The sequence below is a fragment of the Colossoma macropomum genome, unplaced genomic scaffold, assembly GCF_904425465.1.
Source record: "Colossoma macropomum unplaced genomic scaffold, Colossoma_macropomum, whole genome shotgun sequence".
NCBI lineage: Eukaryota > Metazoa > Chordata > Actinopteri > Characiformes > Serrasalmidae > Colossoma > Colossoma macropomum.
Window position 1 is genome coordinate 38726394 of NW_023494791.1, and position 19561 is coordinate 38745954.

Below are 19561 nucleotides of genomic sequence, written 5' to 3' on the forward strand. Positions count from 1 at the left end.
TCCGTGTTTGAGATATAGGCTGTATTACCGTTTTGAATTCTGGGCAAAAAAGCTCCATTTTTGTCTCATGTGACAACAAAACCCGCGGTAATGGTTTCTTCTACCCACCCGACCTTACAGGTCCGTTGGGTGCAAAGTGATTGTTGGCCTGTCTGTGGCTGCTCTCACAAGCCGTCTTCTTGCTCTGATGTTGAGTTTTGAGGGACAGCCTTGTCTACACAGTGGCTGGGTGGTATGGATGGACCTTCTGTTTACTCATAATTGATCCAGGAGGGCTCGCTGGGATATCCAAACACTTTCCTATTGTGTGCACATCTGTAACTTTATCTCTCATCTCATTAGAATCCTCTTTGGTCTTCATTTTCACTGCTTTCTTTCAGATTCATGGTCTGACCAATGATACTTGAATTAAGGGGGACTTTTATTCAAAAGGTGCCCTTTTTTTAATGATTCACATTATCACAAGCATTAGAATTATTTTTAGTTTTAGAAAGATAAAAGAAACAAACAAGCTGTTGCAGGACTAGAGAACTAGTCGACAGATAAGATAATTAAGTCTTGTTGGAGAATAGCCAGAACAGAAAGAGGCAAAAGAAATGGACTCATAGTTTTATTTGATTTTTTTGTGGTATTTGATGCTGCACACATCTACAGTTCTCTCTTTATTAACCCAACCAATAATGTTTCTTCAGTGACAGCTGTTTTTTTTTAAAGAGAATTAAAATGATCATTATTTTCTTTACAGTGATTTCTCAAACTGCTCCTCATGTAGGAGATGGGACTTGCCTCCTCCGTCAGAAACACCAGATCTTCTACTGAAATTTTAGCTTTTTTCTGTTTTCTCTGTCTACAACTGGTTGAAGCACGCCCTGTGTAGGTTGGTTTTAGCACCTCCGCCATGTAAACTTATAAAATTGTAGTATATGATACTTTTTACTACATGCATATGTCAATTAAGCACATGCCGCATGTTTTGCAAGCCCCTTAGTAAATTTGGCCCATAGTTTTATGCAACTGGGGTAAGTATGACACATAACTACAATTGTAATCTGATCTCAACCTGAATGAATTTTTGTATTTTTCCAAGTCTTTGTAATAATAATTGTCCTATTTTCATCACTACAGGATTTCAGGCATGTTTGAAATGAACAAAACTTCCTCTTCACATTCTCTTGGTATTTTCCAATGTCTGGAACAGATTCATTTTGGATTTCTTCTGGCTTTCATTACTACATCACTCTGTATCCTACTCGGAACACCAGGCCATGCTTGGTTCCTTTGGCTGTCTCTCCGTGCTGGCTGGAGGATCAAACCCACCCAAGTGTTGCCCCTGAACCTCACTCTGTTAGAAATCCTGTTTTGCATATGTTTATTTTTTCAATTAGTAAATATCTTGTGCTTCCAAAACGCCGCAGTCCTTTTTTCAACATGCTTAGTTTTTGGCATGTCCTGGACTTGCAAACCTCTGATCCAGACCTGTATTTGTGTTGAGCAGTATCTGGCAGTGCTCCATCCAGTGATATTCCTGAGATATAATGGTATCCACTACAGGACTGTATCAGCTGCAATTGCTTGGTTGATGTCATCAGGATATGGCTTGTGTTTGTCCTTGTCAGTAGTTCGGTTTCCTGATTTCATTTTCATTTCAGTCTTCTTCATTGGAGTGACTGTGATCTCATTTTGCTGTGTGTCTGTGCTGCGAGCCCTGAAACACCCAGGACCAGGAGACACGCAGATCACAATGGAGAGAGGTAGAGATGTGGGGAACCAACAAAAGAGAAAAGCCTTCAAGAATATCTTTGCTGTTTTGCTTTCTGGGTTGTTCAGCTACCTTCCACAAGTATCACTTGTCGTATTTACTAAAGTCGAAATTGATCCATTGATCTTACAGTGTGACATTGTTCCCTTTATGACCTCTTGTAATATGTGCAGTATACTGAGTCTTTTACTGCTAAAGCTGTACAAGCAGAGTCATGTAAAAGGCAGATAGTTTGAACAGTGACCCAAAAACTAGGAGTAGAGAACATTCTTGGGGGGGTCGCAGGATGGTTATTGATGGTTGTTTTTTCTTCCACACCAATGATGCTGTTTTAGGTTTTTTTTGTTGTTGTTGTTATTGCAAGCTAAAACACAGTGGCAGTGAAAGTGATACTGTTGTAGTCAAGACGATAAGAGGCGAGTCCAAGTAAAGACCAAGACCTGGACACGTTGAGTCAGATTCAAGAACGAGACCAAATTTTATAGAATATAAAACAAATAAAAGAAAAGAGAACGATTTAATTCTTAATATAATGGAGTTTATTACAAATTGTAGTTTATTGTAAATTCACTAATACTCATAATACTCATAAATGATACAGAATATATTAATAAGGTAATGCTTATAATTGTAATCCAACTATGCATCATAACTTTTGGAAGCAAATAATGATGAGATTATTCTCTCTTCTTTTCTGTAAAACTCTAAAGCTTATTTAGAATCACCCCCTAAAACCAACCAAATATAATCCAAACAGCATACATCTATATTTATTATTAAATGAAAACATAGTAATGACAACATTCTGGTTTGCCCTCAGGGGATTTTTGAATTTTGGAACCAATAAATATCAACAAATAAAACTCAGTTAAGCCACATGGAAAGAATCCATTAGACCCTCAACCTGCAGTAAATAGATTTTATTTAACCCTCTGGGGTCTAAAGTGTGGTGGACACCACCTGGGTTCAGTTTACAAGATCTTTCCACAACCCCAAAAGCTAAACTTTAGGGTTTTAGAGCTCCTGCCAGGAATCAGGCCCTGACCCAGTAGTGGGTTTATCAACACCTCCCATCCATCACACAATGGGACAATGAAAGAGTCTGTCTGGATGCCAGCAGTATGACTTAAACCAGAACCCTTTGAGTAACAGAAAATCAATTTTTTAAAAGTTAAATCAACATCAATGATCAATGTTAACCACATATCCTGGTTTGCTGCAAGAAGACTGGACATACCAATAATGAGACTGTTGTGACATTGTAATACGAAGTTATTTGTTTTTATATTTCAAACATGGACGGATAGCCTCATAGAGGGGGAGGCACTCATAGACTGTACCAGCAATCAGAATGGGAGACTGTGAATAGCTAAAAACACTTACGTTAAGAGGACCTAGCAGTACTCTGGGTTTACCCTAAAAGGTCATGGCCAAAAGCCAGAACAAACTTGAACAAAAGAGACTTTTAGTTAGTTAGAGAAAAGGCAGTTAGGGACAACAGGAGAATGACTTTAAGCTCACACCAGCCTTGGCTCATATTTAGAACATTCACTATCCGATCTGAGAAACTTGTCTTTTTTCATTTGTTTAATGTCCACCTTAAGCCTGTTCAAGCCATGCTTAGAGATAGAGTTGAAGAAATCTGTTGCATGGTCAACTTTTCTCTTAGCAAAACCGAGAAAGTTAGTTGATAGTTAGTATCACGCAGGTTGATAATCTAAGCATATCCAGAACCATCAACCTGCTGAGCCTGAAAAGTCCAGCCGGTCTCAAAAACTTAAGAACTGTATCTGGAGTACTGCCACATGACCTGCTGCTTCACCTACTAACGCACCAGTTGTCGCAGACAGAACCACCACCTGGGAAGCAGTGAAGCTCTCTTTCTTGAGCCACTCAATATACAACACACTGACGGAGGTCACTTCAAACATCTGCCTGCTCCACTGCTGCAGCAAAGCTGATCCTGATGATGTGGAGTACACCCACAACTCAAGAGTGTCTGAGGATCCTTTCCACACCACTGGAGAGGTCCAGTTCAGCTTCTTAACTCAAAGTAAGGCAGCGGTCTCTTTCACGCGCCCAGATGTTGATGCTATTTAATCCATTAAGTTTAGACCCTATATATATCGCTGTTGTCAGAACAAAACCTTGTATCTCCAAAATGGTAACTTTATAGGGCAAAAACCTACTTTAGTTTCAATGTAAGTCAATGGAACCAGACGTTTTTCTGATTTTAGGTCATTTCTTTTGGTCCATTTATCATGAAAGTTACATATAATGTAAAGGCCAACAAGTATTTTCAAATTATGTCAAATACTGAAAAATGTCAAAAATGGAGATACGAGGTTTTCTTCTGACAACAGCGATATATATATATATATATATATATATATATATATGATATATAATATTACATGTGCATACATATATCAGCTCACTTAAGATTTCCCTTACATTCATGCTTGAAAGTTTCCAAGTCACCCTTCCACTCTTCCCTCAGAAGGAGTAACTTCAGGACTTATTGCTTAATCCCATCCCAATGGTTGATTACAATATCTGAGTTCTGTATGTTTCTCCTTTAATCAACTATATCATTGAATGTAATTTGAATCTTGTTATTTGATATTAAGCCCAATAAATTGCCTCTTGACTGAAGCATCCTTCATGTGAGTGTGTTTACTTACTTACTGTGGTTGGTTTGGGATATACGATTCGGGTTACCCTAGACTCTCATCTGAGGTCAAAGTAATAATAAAATAATTGAATTGCTCATGTCCTCTACAGGAGTTTCTCTATTTTTGCATATCTTCTTAAATTTATCTTTAAAGGCACTTGCATATAACATTCTGCTCACATTCTAGGTTTCATATCAAAATGCTCCAGTATCTTCATCGCTACTTTCCAAGACTGCTGCAGCAACTTCAGCAGCAGTAAAGTGTCAAAAACTTCAAATGAAAAATAGACAACTCATTTAGCATGATTGCTAAATACACCATCTACAAGGTGGACTGACAAGGTAGGACAAGGAGACTTATAGTGGAGCCAGATGACTGTCCTGACTGTTTCCCAGAAGCACCTCGTGGAGCACTTTGGTAGAATGGTCTAGCAGCTCATTGGCAAAAGATACTCTGTGATGTGGCATGGAGTGGAAAAATAATCGACCATTCCAGGAAAATTACAGATCATGAACATTCATTAACTTTTTTGCAGTGTTTCACAAAAAAGAAGATTGAATAAAAAATTAAAAGTTTTTTGTGGAGTTGACTACCTAGAAGAAGGGCTAAGTGGTAGTAATTTTAATGTGTAATTGTTAGTATTACTAACATGTAATTACTAAAATGTACGATATGTACGAATGTAAAAACATTCTCCATCAATCTGAAGAATGCTTTCACAATTCAAAGAACCTTTTAATCATGCAAAGGATTCTTTGAGTGTTCATGGATCTACATAGAATATACCCAATACATTTAGACAAAAAGCTGATCTCCAAGCTATCATAGGCAGCACATTCATAACCACTTAAATGTAGTATATTTCTATGAGGGGGCTTTAAGAGGTATTCAAGCATGTGGTGCTTATCCACTTGGAGCAAATTCTGACATTAAATGTTCAAGTGAAAAGGAAACTAATGATGCCTCTTTGATTCTTTGAAATGTATTCAAAGAAGATTGCAGGTGTTTTTCATACAATATGACAACACTGTACCAGTGATATGCAACATGCAAAATTTTGACACATGCAAAATGCCTTTATTTCTCTTGGATATCACAGTTTGAATAGCATTATGTATTCTGTCCTCATCACCTTAACGATCACTTCAAGAAATTTTGGTGTTTCCTCACAACTTTGCAATTCTGCAGACAAAAACGGTCCACATTGCCATTTCATAAACTATACAACACAATTCCTCTGTCTCTTCACTTGTCTTGCTTGAGAAAAGATTTTACAAATAAAAAGATAAAAAAGTAAGTAGTGACAAATAATTTGTTTTAATTTATTTTATTTTTAGGTACATCCTTCCCATTTAAGTGTTGAATAACGAAGAAAAAGCTGCTTTCAATGTCATCACAAAATTATATTAATATGTAAATGTACACATATGCTGCACCTATGCAATACATGCACAGTCCATTGGTTTAAACATCATTTGTGTTGCTTCTGACAAGTAGTGCAGTCTGTTTTGTATTTCATCATTCACATTATAAAGGCCACGTCACACCGGACGCACCACATCATGTTGCGCAGCATCCAAACATTAGAAACTCTTCTTTGTAATGGAGGTCTGCACACCAGTGCTCCGTGACTCATGTTTCATGACCACAAGTATTGATCACGTCCAAAAGAGTAAAGATTCAATTCCTGTTTTTACCTGGCTAGTTCTGTCTCATTACACAAAAAAACATTATACATGGAGCTCAGGAAAAGAAATAAACACAAGAAAAATGTAGGATATGGACCCTTTAAGCGATTGAGGAAACCTTAAACATGTAGTAATTATTAATTATATTAATATTAATTAGTGTGGATAGAAGTAAAATAGTCATTGCGAAGAAAGAATGTTTGTGGCTCATTGGGAGGGTGAGCTCTGAAGATGTTGATCAAACGTAATGTTGATCTAAAAAATTACTGCCCCCCCCACTCCACCCCACAGTGTGTCTCCTTTCTCCAGCGACTGAACAAGGCAAGAAAATGCTTGGCGTTTTGCATATTTCCGAATTTCACCATTAATACAGAACATGCAAATTCCTGACATAAGCACAGCACCTGTACAGCTCTTAAACAATGGTGTATTGGTTTGGTTTCACTGTTGTTGTAACAGTGCAAAAGAACAGAAGTACTCAGAAAGTCTTGCATGAGCCCTGAATCTAGGGAAAGAGGTAATACAGTCTGAATAATATTTCTTTACTAGACATAATAATGTTAATTATTCTGCTTTTCTTGTTTTCAGTTTATTTATTTAGTTCTCATGTCCACTGTTTATAGTAATCTTGTAAGTGCTGGTGTCAATGAATAATTCCAATGGGCATTCAAGGCATTTCCTTGTACTTAGTAAAAGAACAAAAAATTGTTCACCTGTATATTCAGTGCCTGCCCACTGACTTCTATCATAAATGTGTTTTGAAAGAAAGTTCTCTAAGTACAGAAGTTGTTGTCTGTGGCAGTCAAATGTATGCTGCAGATGTAGTAGATTAAGCTAAAAAATGCTAGACTATGTCGTTAATGTTGCCAGTAAGATGCAAGATCCTATAAAATTCTGCGTTTGAATGCAGAAAGAGCATTTCAGCATTACTACTTAAACATTTTTATGACATTTCTAAGTTCTATATGTATTTCCTACTACAGCATAATTACATTCCTTTTTAATAGTTGAAGGTAAACCCCTCTATTGTTTTATTACATCATGTGAATAGATTATATAAAAGTAGGTTTAAAAATGTCTCTTAATTACACCACAATTCCTCATATTTCCATAGTTAACAATTAAGTGACAGTTAATTTCTTCTTGTACTATATTACAGCATTGCTTCAACATGACAAACACATCTGTGAATACCTCTGGAGTTCCTGTTGAATTTATTTATTGTATGAAAGAAATTCCTATTGGATTTATATGGCTTTATGTTGCGATGTCACTCTGCTTCCTCTTGGGAACACCAGCTCATTCCTGGCTCCTCTGGCTCTCTCTCCGTGCTGGCTGGAAAATCAAACCCACTCAGATGTTCCCTTTGATCCTCACTGCAATAGATCTGCTTTTCTGCATACATTTACCTTTTCAAATACTTAATACTTTCATCTTCCTGAACATCACACTTTCATCAGTGTCACTTTTCATTTTCAGTCTGTGCTGGGGCTGTAAACTTCTGATCCAGGTGTGTGTTTGCATTGAACAGTATCTGGCTGTGATTTATCCAGTTACTTTCTTAAGATATAAAGCCACCCATTACAGGATTGCAGCAGCTGCGACCATTTGGTTGATGTCTTCAGTATATGGCCTGCTTCTGATCTCAGCAGTACTTACATTTCCTGACTATGTTTTCTCATCCTTCTGCTTCATTGGACTGTTTGTGATCTCATTTTGCTGTATGTCTGTTCTGCGTGCGCTGAAACATTCAGGACCAGGAGGAAGAGAGACCACAAAAGAGAGAGATAGAGATGTAGGGGAACCAACAAAAGAGGAATGCCTTCATTGCTATTTCTACTGTATTGCTTATAGTGCTGATCAGCTATCTTCCTCTGGCATTGATTACCATATGCCGTTTAATATATATTAACAAGGAATTATTTTACTGTAATATTAACTTTGTATTGATCTCTTTTTATGTTTACTGTGTGATGGTTCAACCACTGCAGAAACTGTACAAGGAAGGCCATCTGAAATGCCTTAGTAATCAAAAGGCAAATCAAAGTGGATAAAGAACATTGTGGAATGTAATTGTTTAAAAAAGGAATGGATTATGGCAAAGTAAAAAACAAATGTAAGTAAAGAAATAAATATAGTTAACCATCCTATTATGTTGTGGGTCAATTTGGCCCCATTCAATGTTTAACATCTCTAAAAAAAAAATAATTGACATCTGGCAAAGAATCCAGACACATAAACTTGGGTAACAATTTTTTTTGTAATCATTACTGGAGGTTTAAATTGCTGACCCCAAGGATAAAGATGTTGAAGGAGGGATATGTTTAAACATGATTTATTTAACACGTATGTATGAATTCTTTAATATACAGTATATTCATACTCCAGTTAATATTATCACCTGCATGTACTCCAAAAATATATATTCTACTCTGGGTCATGTTCTGTCACTGATTTTACAGTAGCACGTTGATTAAAAACTGAATGAAGCAAAAAAATCATTTTCCTTACTGGAAGTAAAGGTAGAAAAGCAGGCTGGGTAATTTGGCTCTACAGACAATTAGTGAACTAATATTTTTGGATGTTTTGCTTTTAAATTTCACATTTATAACACCACTAAGTTTTCCTCCTGCCATCTAAGGAGCATGACCCAGAACTGTTGTACATTTGACAAGTCCATTCATGTGGTGTACACTCTCTCCTTAAAACACAATACAGTAGTTTATATTGTTTATCAGATCATTCTTTTAACGTTTTTTATTTTACATTTTATCCTTTTTAAATTTGATGTTTGCTTTATTTCTGGCTTAATGCTTTTATTTTTATGTGCTTTGTATTATTGTTTTTTATTTCATTATACTTTTATTTTTTATTTCTTGTTTTTTTAACATCTTTTCTTTTCACAGTTACATTGTTCTCTTTGTACGTAAGCCCTACTAGGCTGTGGATTCACATACACTGTTAAAAATGAATTTCTTTGCAATGATTGCATTGCTTTACTTGAGTTTGCTGAAATTGAGACATTAGAGGACATTAGAGTTCACCCAACTCAGAATTCTTAGTTTGAAAATTCAAAAATTCTCCAAACTTTCATTTTAAAGTTTTAGTATCTCAATTCATTAAACTGTACAGAATGTATGTTTTTTTATTGAATTTCCCCAATAGCTGGACCACCAGGCATCACCAGCGTTCAAACTCAGAACTTCTGGGTAGGGGTGAATGCTTAGTCTGTTTGCACCTCTTATAAGCTCCCGGAATTGCTCAGATTTCTGTGTCCTTAAAACATTAATACACTTTAAAATCTTCTTCTTGTTTTAACTTTGAAAAGTTGTATATTAACATGTGGTACAATGGTCTAAGAATTCACCCCAACATCAGCTGCCCATATCTCCCATGCGTCAAACACAAGAAGCCAAAGAAGCCTGACTTGGCCCACATTATTTTTAATTTCTTTTAATATTAGCTTGTTTCACCATGTGCTGCACTACAGTCCCCAGCATGCACTACAACATAATGTGCACTCTGACCCCCTTCCCCCAACAACAATCTCTGGGCCAGCAGTTACCTTCCTCCTGGGGACTTTTAAAGATGTTTAACAATTATCTGCAGCTAATGCAGTCTATTGTTATATATAAAACAATTTGTTTGGTCCAATGATTTGTTGAGATTTTTTAATATGGCCCTTTTAGTGGTTAAGGTTGACACCCTTGCCATATTTGGAAGCCCAGAAAAAGAAAATGCCAGGTGGGATTGTGTGATAGAAAGAGTCTTGGCTAGTGGGGAGTAACAAATTCTATGTCTTCTATACTGAGACGTTTCAGCTGGGTGAACATTAGTGTCCTCAAGTTACATTATCATTACATACTTTTTCCTTTTTCTTTTCTTATTGCTGTCATCATCTTCAAAAGACATTTGCTATTTTGTCTATTTTTTTACAAATTAAAATGAACCTGTAATGATGGCCTTTCAGGGCTTCTGTAAAGGATTTTTAGCATTTCTCATATTTTAGCATATATTCAGAAACAATAGTATATTTGTTTGACGTCACTCTTTGAACAAATGTAATCACTTTGCTTTAAAAAAAGTTATTATGTAGACGCGGTGTAGTAGCCCCACATGTAGAGAAACAGACCTGACTTATAATATTTTATCATCATCACTTTTATTTGTATAGGGCCTTTCTACTGGTCCAGGCAGCCTCACAGCTGTAGTGCAGCGTCAACTAAGCAGCCAGCCCAGGTCATGCGATGTCACATCGATCAGGTCCCCAGTCCAGAGAGCCCCGTGGCTGCACCACAGCGTCACCCAAGCGGCCGGTCCAGGCCGCATAATAGCTGCGATGCAGCAACACCCAAACAGCCAGTCCAATAAGCCCCCGAGCCACAGTTGGAAAACCACTCTCAGCCACTATCTCAGTGGATATGATGGCAAACCTCTCAGGCAAACATTAAAATAAACACACAAACAAAACAAAGCTAACAGAAAACCAATGTAAAGCGATGTAAAGCCATATTGCGCCAGCGTACTTACAGCGGAACACACACGCGTACACACACACACACACACAAACCTTTTACTAAGTAATAGCCATAGTGATGTAAAATAGTGTGCTTTTTTCTTTTCATTTTATATCTTATTATGTCCACTTGCAGATGCTGAAGTCATTTGACTTTAAGAATGAATTGTTTCTTAAAAAGAAAGGTGCCAGGAAGGGTTCTTTGTGTGATGCCATACAAAAGCCATTTTCGTTCCTTGAAGGACCTTTCAACAGATGGTTTTTCAGAGAACCATTTTTGTGATTGAGATCTGTTAATGTGAGTAATCTTTTTAAAGTTTAAAGAACTTTGAAATAATATAAATGTTCTAAGAAGAACCCTTAAAAATTGGTAAAAATAAAAAACAATAAAAGTTTCTTCGCCCTTACAGATTTTTTAGGGAAGTAAAATCAAAGAATCCTGTGTGGCACCTTTTTGAATGCAGGGAATCTGTATAGTTCAAGAGTTTTATTGATTGAGTGACTGACTGATTGATTGATTAAAACATTTATGAATGTAAAAACATCTGTGATCATTTTAAAGTTTATTGCAGTGTGAAAATGCACCAGAGACAGATATTCAATAAGTAAGTTGAAAAACCTGGCTATTTCCATCATTGTACAGAGGAGGTGACTGCATTTTGTTTGATAAACAAAAGTTTGTTTCCCATCAGACTGATAAAAAAATACAGAAGTTTGGTTAGCCAAAGAGAGTGTAACTGAGATTGGAACATACCAAGATGTGAAGAATTGCTTTGTAGTTTTAAAGAAAAATTGGAGTGAAATTGGTCTGTAATATTTGCTTGACTGATTGTGTGTTTCCTAAATAATGGTGTAACTTTAGCCCCGATTTAAAGATGGAAGGAGCCTGTCCATAACCATGTGAATTAGAGTGCTGCAACCCCCCAGCACCCCTATGTCCAATGGTAAAATGAGATTTTAAGGAGCTTGTCCAGAAACATGGGAAGTAGAGGTATTTAAAAACATTTAAAATGTGGCCGGAAAAGTGTGACAATACTGATTTTGTTCCCCAAGCTTTATATATAGATGTACAACAGAATGTGGCTTCTTAAAATTTCATAAACATGAAGCAGTAAGTCGTCCATAAAGACACAACAAAACAGAAAACATCAGCAACATCAAATCCACCCACCCCAACACTGCTTCACAGACTAACGTGCGTTCTGGAATGGTGCATTTACTGTACATTATTATCATTGGATAACCTACTGCCACGGAGGAGAGGCAGAATAGTGACCTTTCTCACCAGCACATCAGCATATAGACTGGTAGACTGGCCTCACACAGAAAGAGAGTGCATTAAAGAGTGTGAAATACTCTAAAAAAACAACTGACATAAGTAAGATTGGTGATAGACGTTGAGTTGAGGTAGTTTATATCTTGTTTATAGAAGTATGTCTGATTTATAATTTGTAAATGAAGCATGTTGGTTCATGCACGCTGGTGTTTGGGTGTGTGTCTCTGAGCCCTTGTCAGGTTTCCCGGTCAGTGTGCCACACTATTACAGCTGTTACAACTAATTGTATCTATCCTGTCTAATGATTCAGTGCCACTGACAGCACAAACAAGGCTGCACTGTTTCCAGTTGTTTTAGTAGGAATATTATATTATTTTATATTATATCACTGCTTCTGTACCCAAGGTGCCTCACATTGCTGTGCCCTTGGCGGATGCATTTTGTGCCATGCACTGAGCTGAAAATTTTTAACTCAAAGTTGTAAAGAAGTCTACATTAAGAGTTTTTTTCTGTGATGATCAGTCCCATGAAGGTAGGCCTTTAGTGACAGTGTAAAAATGACAAATGTTAAAACTGATCAATTTGATTGCTTTTTAAAAGTATATGCACAATTTTAACTTGATGCCAGCAACACAGAGCAACAAAACACTGGTAAATTTGTGTAATGCTAAAAAAAATGGTGGAACATCTCACAACCATTGACAACAGATCATTAAGATGATTATATATAAAAAGAGCATCCCAGAAAGGCTGAGTCTTTTAGAAGTAAAGGTGGGGAGGGACCACCACTCTGTGAAAGACTGCGTAAGCAAATAGTGCAATAATTCAAGAATAATGTTTCTCAGCATAAAATAGGAAACGACCTTGGGGATTTCATGATCTATGATACATGATATCATTAAAAGATTCAGAGAATCCAAAGAAATGTCTGTATTCCAGGGACAAGGCCAATATTGGCTGGTCATGATCTTTGGACCCTCAGGCGGGACTGCAATAAAAACAGACACGATTCTGTAGTGGAAATCACTGCATGAGCTCAGGAACATTTCTGATAACCAACACAGTGAACACAGTTCGCTGCTGCATCCACAAATGCAAGTTATAAAATGCAAGTTAAAAGTCTAAAATGAAGAAGAAACCATATTTAAACAGGATCCAGAAACACCACCACGTTTTTTGGGCCTGAGCTGATTTAGGATGCACTGAGGTGAGGTGGAAAAGTAAAAATGTTATTTTTTTGCCACTTGGACAGCACAGAAAAAGAAGATGAGCTTACGATGAGAGTTGGATCTCTTCCATTTGTTCTGCATAGCACTGTTAATCAATATCATTGATTTATCCATAATCAATAACAATGAAAGTGCCAAAGACATAAGCGTGAGTATGCAGAGGAGAAGTGTGGAGTGCATGTGGTTAGCAATAAAAATAGCCACTTCTCATTTTACATATTATATTAGACCATTGGTGTGATGTAAATTTGGTGTGATGCAAATTTCTGACAGAGGTGCTGTAAATAATGTGACTTGAAAAATAATTTTTGAATAGGGGCTGTGCTGAAATTTCATTGCTCTGATAAACCACCATTGCACAGACCCTTTTAAAAGGCTTGTGTGAGTCTGCCCTAAGAAACAAATAGCATATCTGTTTTTCACCAGATGGAGGCAACCCTTTTATGACAGCTCATGTAATATCATTAACTTTACTGAGATTTTTTTGTAAAAGAGACAGCTGGGTAAACGTTCAGTATAGGGGATTTTATAATGCCCATATAATGCTCTTATTAAGCTTTATCAAGCCAGTAGCTGGTAAATAACTGGATTCTTATTACTATTTTGTTAAGCAATGACTAGGCTGAATTAAGCATCTTCCAGAACACTATAATTTGTGTATTATACTTCAAAGTATTGTGTACAACCCTTATCTAACCATTGTGTCTCTATTGTGCTATTTTCTATTTATTCCTATCAATAGCTCAAATTAAATCATCAATTAGTGCTAAATCAAGACAATCAGACTCTTGTTATGTCCCTACTAAAATGTAAGGGACTGAAGCAAGCGCCAAGCAGGAAATGAACCACCAATCTCAGGAACGGAGGTCCAGTATAATCTGTCTACATCACTGGAAGAGACAAGAGAAAGTGCAAATATGAAACAGAAACAACAGCTATCAGGGAAGAGAGCAAAAGGGGAAGGCAAACCAAAACAAGTTTTCTAACAATAGGAGGGAAAAGAGAACAAAGAAAAACAAAAATACCAAGAAAGAAACCCTGGCATGGAGGGCAGATTTTATTTTTTTATTTTTTTTTTTGTGGGTGTTGAGGAAAGAACTTGATTAGAGGTATCAGAGAGACCCTAAGAGAAACTCCAGATGGGTTAGGTCTGACATAAGTAAGAGAGGCAAGAAGTTAGAGAGAAGTAGGAGTAAACTCAAAGAGCTTCACCAAATTACCAGCTAGCCTTGCACAGTGCTCTAAAAACATAACTCAAGAATGAGCATGGAGGTTAGAGTGAGCCCCCCTTAAGTAGGGGCAGACTGGCTCTGTGCCTCGCTCTGGTGGCCAGAGCTGGCCAGAGTTGACATTCCCAAACTTATGGCACGGTCATGCCAGAAGGCCCTCATCACTCTGGGACCAAGATGTTGAGAGCGGGTACCCACAAGTGTTCCTCAGGCTCCTACCCTTTCCGGTCCACAAGTTATTGGGTGCTGCCCCAAATCCCCCGAGAGTCCACGAGGAGCCTAACAGTGTAGGCCAGTGACCTTGCTACCAGGTGCAGGGCCAGGCAAGGGTATTGCAGAGTATAGGCTTCAGACGTGACACGTGGAACATGGGGTTGATGTACAAAGAGCGTGGAAGGAGCAGGCAATATGAGACTGGGTTAACCCAGCCGATGACTTTGAAGGGGCCCATGTAGCATGGGGCCAGCTTTTGGTACTCCACATGGAGAGACAAGTCCTTAGGAGAGAGCCAGACCTGCTGCCTTAGTCAGAAGGTGGGACAGGCTCACCGTCTCTTGTCTGGACATCAGAAGTAGCCAGGACAGTAGTTGTACCACAGGACACTTTTCCACTTCGCCTCACTCAATCTTAAATGAGCTTTGGCCCAGAGAAGCCGACGGCATTTCTGGATCCTGTTTATATATGGTTCTTCTTTGCGTAGTAGTTTTAACTTGCATTTGTGGATGCAGCGACAAACTGCGTTCACAGGAAGCGGTTTTTGGAAGTGTTCTTGAGCCCATGCAATGATTTCCACTATAGAATCGTGTCTGTTTTTAATGCAGTGCCACCTGAGGGCCCAAAGATCACAGCCAGCTAATATTTTTTGACCTTGCTCTTCATATACAGAGATTTCCCCAGATTCTCTGGATCTTTTAATGACATTATGTACCATAGATTATGAAATCTTAGTTCTTTGCTATTTTATGTTGAAAAACATTATTCTTGAATTGTTGCACTATTTGCCCGCACAATCTTTCACAGAGTGACGAACACTTCCCCATCTTTACTTCTGAAAGACTCAGCCTCTCTGGGATGCGCTTTTCATACCAAATCATGTTACTGACATCTTGTCAATTAACCTTTCCGTCAGTGATTGGACGGAGGCGTCTCGTGGCCGTCTGACGGTGGAGCTTGGGCAGCCTTTCGATGGTCGATCTGTTCACAGATCAGTGCATGGCTCTGGGTGCGATGCTGGGTCTCCGTGGCGTCAGAGCCGCTCCCACTCCGCTGGCGAGGTTCAGGTTGCAATCAGGGTTCTGAGGCTGGTGATACTAATTTAACTAACTACCTCTCTTTAGCAGAATCGAAAGTTATGGATATATCCTCCCGGGCCAGACAAGAAATATCCACCTTCCTTCTCTGAGGGTGGTTTAAACTTAAGGTGTGTAGACGAACAGGCAAGTTACAAAACAAACAAAGGTTTCAGATCTGAAAATTTAGCGTCCTAATACTTCTGACCTGTCTTTCTGACCTAGGCCGGCACAAACTTAGAAACTTTTGTTGTGAAAGCAGGAACTCACCCAAATTTGCGGTGCACTCTGGTTTTGCTCGGCTGGAGGCCCTACCCTTTGGAAGTGGTGCCAGAGTGCTGATAGGTTCTCCTAACCTAAGGTCAACTAGCTCCTCATTATTTTCAACTCTGATTGGTTGTGCATAATTTGAGGAATGCCTTCCCCAAAATCACTGCCTCCTTTGTTTCAGCTAGTTTAAACAAAGAAAAAGAACATTTCTATATCATCCAATTGGTTTAACTTTCAAAATCAAGGAATGAACAATTAGGATATTCAGGAATGTTTCTAAGAGAGAGTTTAACCCTTGTTACCTGATACACAATACATGTCAAAGAACACAGGTAATATTTGCCTATCATCTCTGAACATGAGCCCAATGCATGAAAAAAAAATAAAATCAACAATAAAAGGAAAGGAACAAAGGAAAAAGGCCCTTAACTTTTTGGGTAAACACTCTGCTTGAGGTAAAGTTTCAGCCAGTGTTTGCTACATTTACCAGTCTTTTATTGCCCCTGTACCAACTTTGTTGCTGGCATCAAATTCAAAACAGGCATATATTTTTCAAAGAACAATAAAATTTCTCAGTTTCAATATTTGACATATATTTGGTGGCTGTGGTAACTCTTTTGAAAACATAGGTCTTGATTTGTGTGTGAGGTCTTTGGAGAATATTTATGTGAACTTAATGAAAATGTGTTTTATATGAAATTATTAGTGGTTCAGATCACTTTATTGATTGGTTTGTAGAAATATGGAACATGCTGAAATGATACTGAATAACTGGACACAAATGAACACTGTAATGCCAATTTCAACAGTAGGGAGTTTTCTGTGTACACAGTTAGAGTTGTGTGCCAAGTCCAATTCTTATGATAAGCCTCTAATTTTGATGTGCACACATTGACCATACAGTTGAAAAATGAATAAACATTGATGTACCTCATCCAGGCACATTAAAGAGGAATTCCATCAGTTCTTTGAAATTTCCACACAATTCAATGTCGATCTGTATCAGTCATTGAGCGTGATGTGAAACAGTGCATTGTAGTGAAAATTACCAACTCAGATTTCTTTAAAATGGTGAGGAACCATGGGTCATGATGTCTACAATGCACATATTGCCATTTTATTTGCTATCCATAATGACCAGTGAATTTATACGTCTTCTTCAGTTTTTTGTTTAATAATGATGATGGTAAAATAGAGGGTTTGGGTACTATTTGCTTTACAACACCCTACACATACCTCTTCCCCCATGAATGTATTAAAAAATACATTTAGGCCAAAAGCTGATCTCAAAACTATCATAGGCAGCACATTCATAATCATTCAAATGTAGCACATTTCTGTGAGGGGGCTTTAAGAGGCGTTCAAACATCTGCCGCTATTCCAATTTGAGCAAATTCTGGCAAAGGCTATGTATAAAGCTACAACTGTATAATATCAGACCTGCTTGGGACTAAATCAAGACAGACTTGAATCACTTCGAGGCCCTAGCATCAAACCATTCAAGTGAAAAGGAAACATATCATGCTTCTTTGACTCTTTGAAATGTATTTAAAGTAGATTGAAGGTGTTTTTCATACAGTATGACAACACTGTACTAATGATACCCAACATGCAAAATTTTGACACATGTAAAGTGTTTTTATTTTTCTTGGACATCACAGTTTGAATAGCATAGTGCATTCTGTCCTCATCACCTTATTGATCACTGTTGCACAGAACCTCTCACAAGCTGTTGGGACGGTGCATTTCATGAACTGAAGAGCCTATATAAAACATTTCCTCTGCCTCTTCTCATGTCTGGCTTGACAAGATGTTTCACTTTGAATATATTTAATATCGTCAACTTAATTGACTGCTTTGCTTTGTAAATGTTCAACTATTAAAGACAGTTTGCCTTTTATTTGCCCTAAATCTCACTCTCTTGCATCTGCTCTTCTTCATACAAATAGGTATTTTGTCTGTAAAGACCCCACAAGCTATTACATTGCACTTATTTTGCTTTTCCTGGGTTGGCAGTCCACCCAGGACCAGCAGACACACATATATCAAAAGACACACATGGTGATGTGGGGAACCAACAAACACAAAAGGATTCATGAATGGATTATAGTAGTGCAGAGTCTTGTGTTACACCAGAAATATAAGCATTTATTTGAAAAAAAGCTTCTGTTTGGTTTTGTGTCCAAACTTTTGGCTGGTACTGTACTTACCAATTCACTGAGGGCTGAAGTGGATATACGTAAAACTGGGAAACAAAATGAAAAATGGAATGTATAAGCTAATGAGGCAAACTAGGGAGTGCAATGCAAGTGCAATTTAGTTATTTCTTTAACTTCATCCAAGAAATATATCGACTCTGGCCATCTGTCCAAAGAAAAACAAGTATCTCTGAAATAGTAACTGTACAGGACAGGGCAAAATGTTCTTAACTTTTAATGTAAGTCAATGGAAAGAGATTTTTTTTCTAAGCAGTTGTGCAGCATTTCTAGTGGTCGATTCACCATCAAATTTTCACACAATATAAAGAACAGCTGCTCAAATGATGTAGAAAAATAGAAATCGTCAAAAAAGGAGATACATGTTTTTCTTTGGACAGCAATGAGATATATATATATATACAGATGTGTGTGGGTGTGTGTGTGTGTATGCAGATTTTGAAAATGCCTGCTGGCCTGTACACTGTGCTAAAATGTCACAATGAATGGACCAATACAAAAGCTGAAAAATTACTTAAAAATTACTTGTTCTTACAAACACAAACACACACACACACACACACAAATATATATATATATATATGTATATATATATATATATATATATATATATATATATATATATATATACATGTGTGTGTGTGTGTGTGTGTGTGTGTGCCAGTCATGCCATTCATACAAACTAGTGTCTTGAAATCAACCAGTTCTAGACTTAATGCTTCTGTACCGCCTGCAACTCAGCAGTAGCAAGAAAAGATGGGTGGGTGGAGTCCTTTACAATCATCCTAGTCCTCTATAGACAGTGATTAGTGTATAACTCCAAGAAATGGAAGCTGAACCCCAGTGATGTGCTGGGCTGTCCACACCACCCTCTGCAGGGCTTTGCATTTAAGAGCAGTGTGGTTGTACAGGGATTAGTGTGATGTTCATACATTCTGTCCACTGAAAAGCACTCACAGATCACAGAAACCTTTGGACAAGGTCACCACTGAGCTGCAGATTGTAGAACTGACAATGAATGATGGGACAGGACTTAATGTGGGATGGGAGACTATTCCAGAGCCAGGTCACCTTTGGTTTTAAAACATGAGTGTGGGGCTAAAACGAGTTGTTGTGAGGATGACTTAAGTGACCTAGAAGCGGACTATGGAAAAGCAAATTAGTGATATATTGCGGAGTTGATCCATTGAGGGCTTTAAAAAAAAATAGTAAAATGTTAAAATCAGTTCTGTATTTCACAGGTAACCAATGTAAGTGAGCCAGAAAGGGAGTGATGTGTTGTCTTTTCTTTGTTCCAGTTAAAAGTCTAGCTGCTGCATTTTGAACCATAAGTAGACGAGAGAGGGTGGAATGGGTCAACCCCATATAAAGGAATTACAGTATCCCGAAAATATCCCAAACTTTTTGTCTTTTA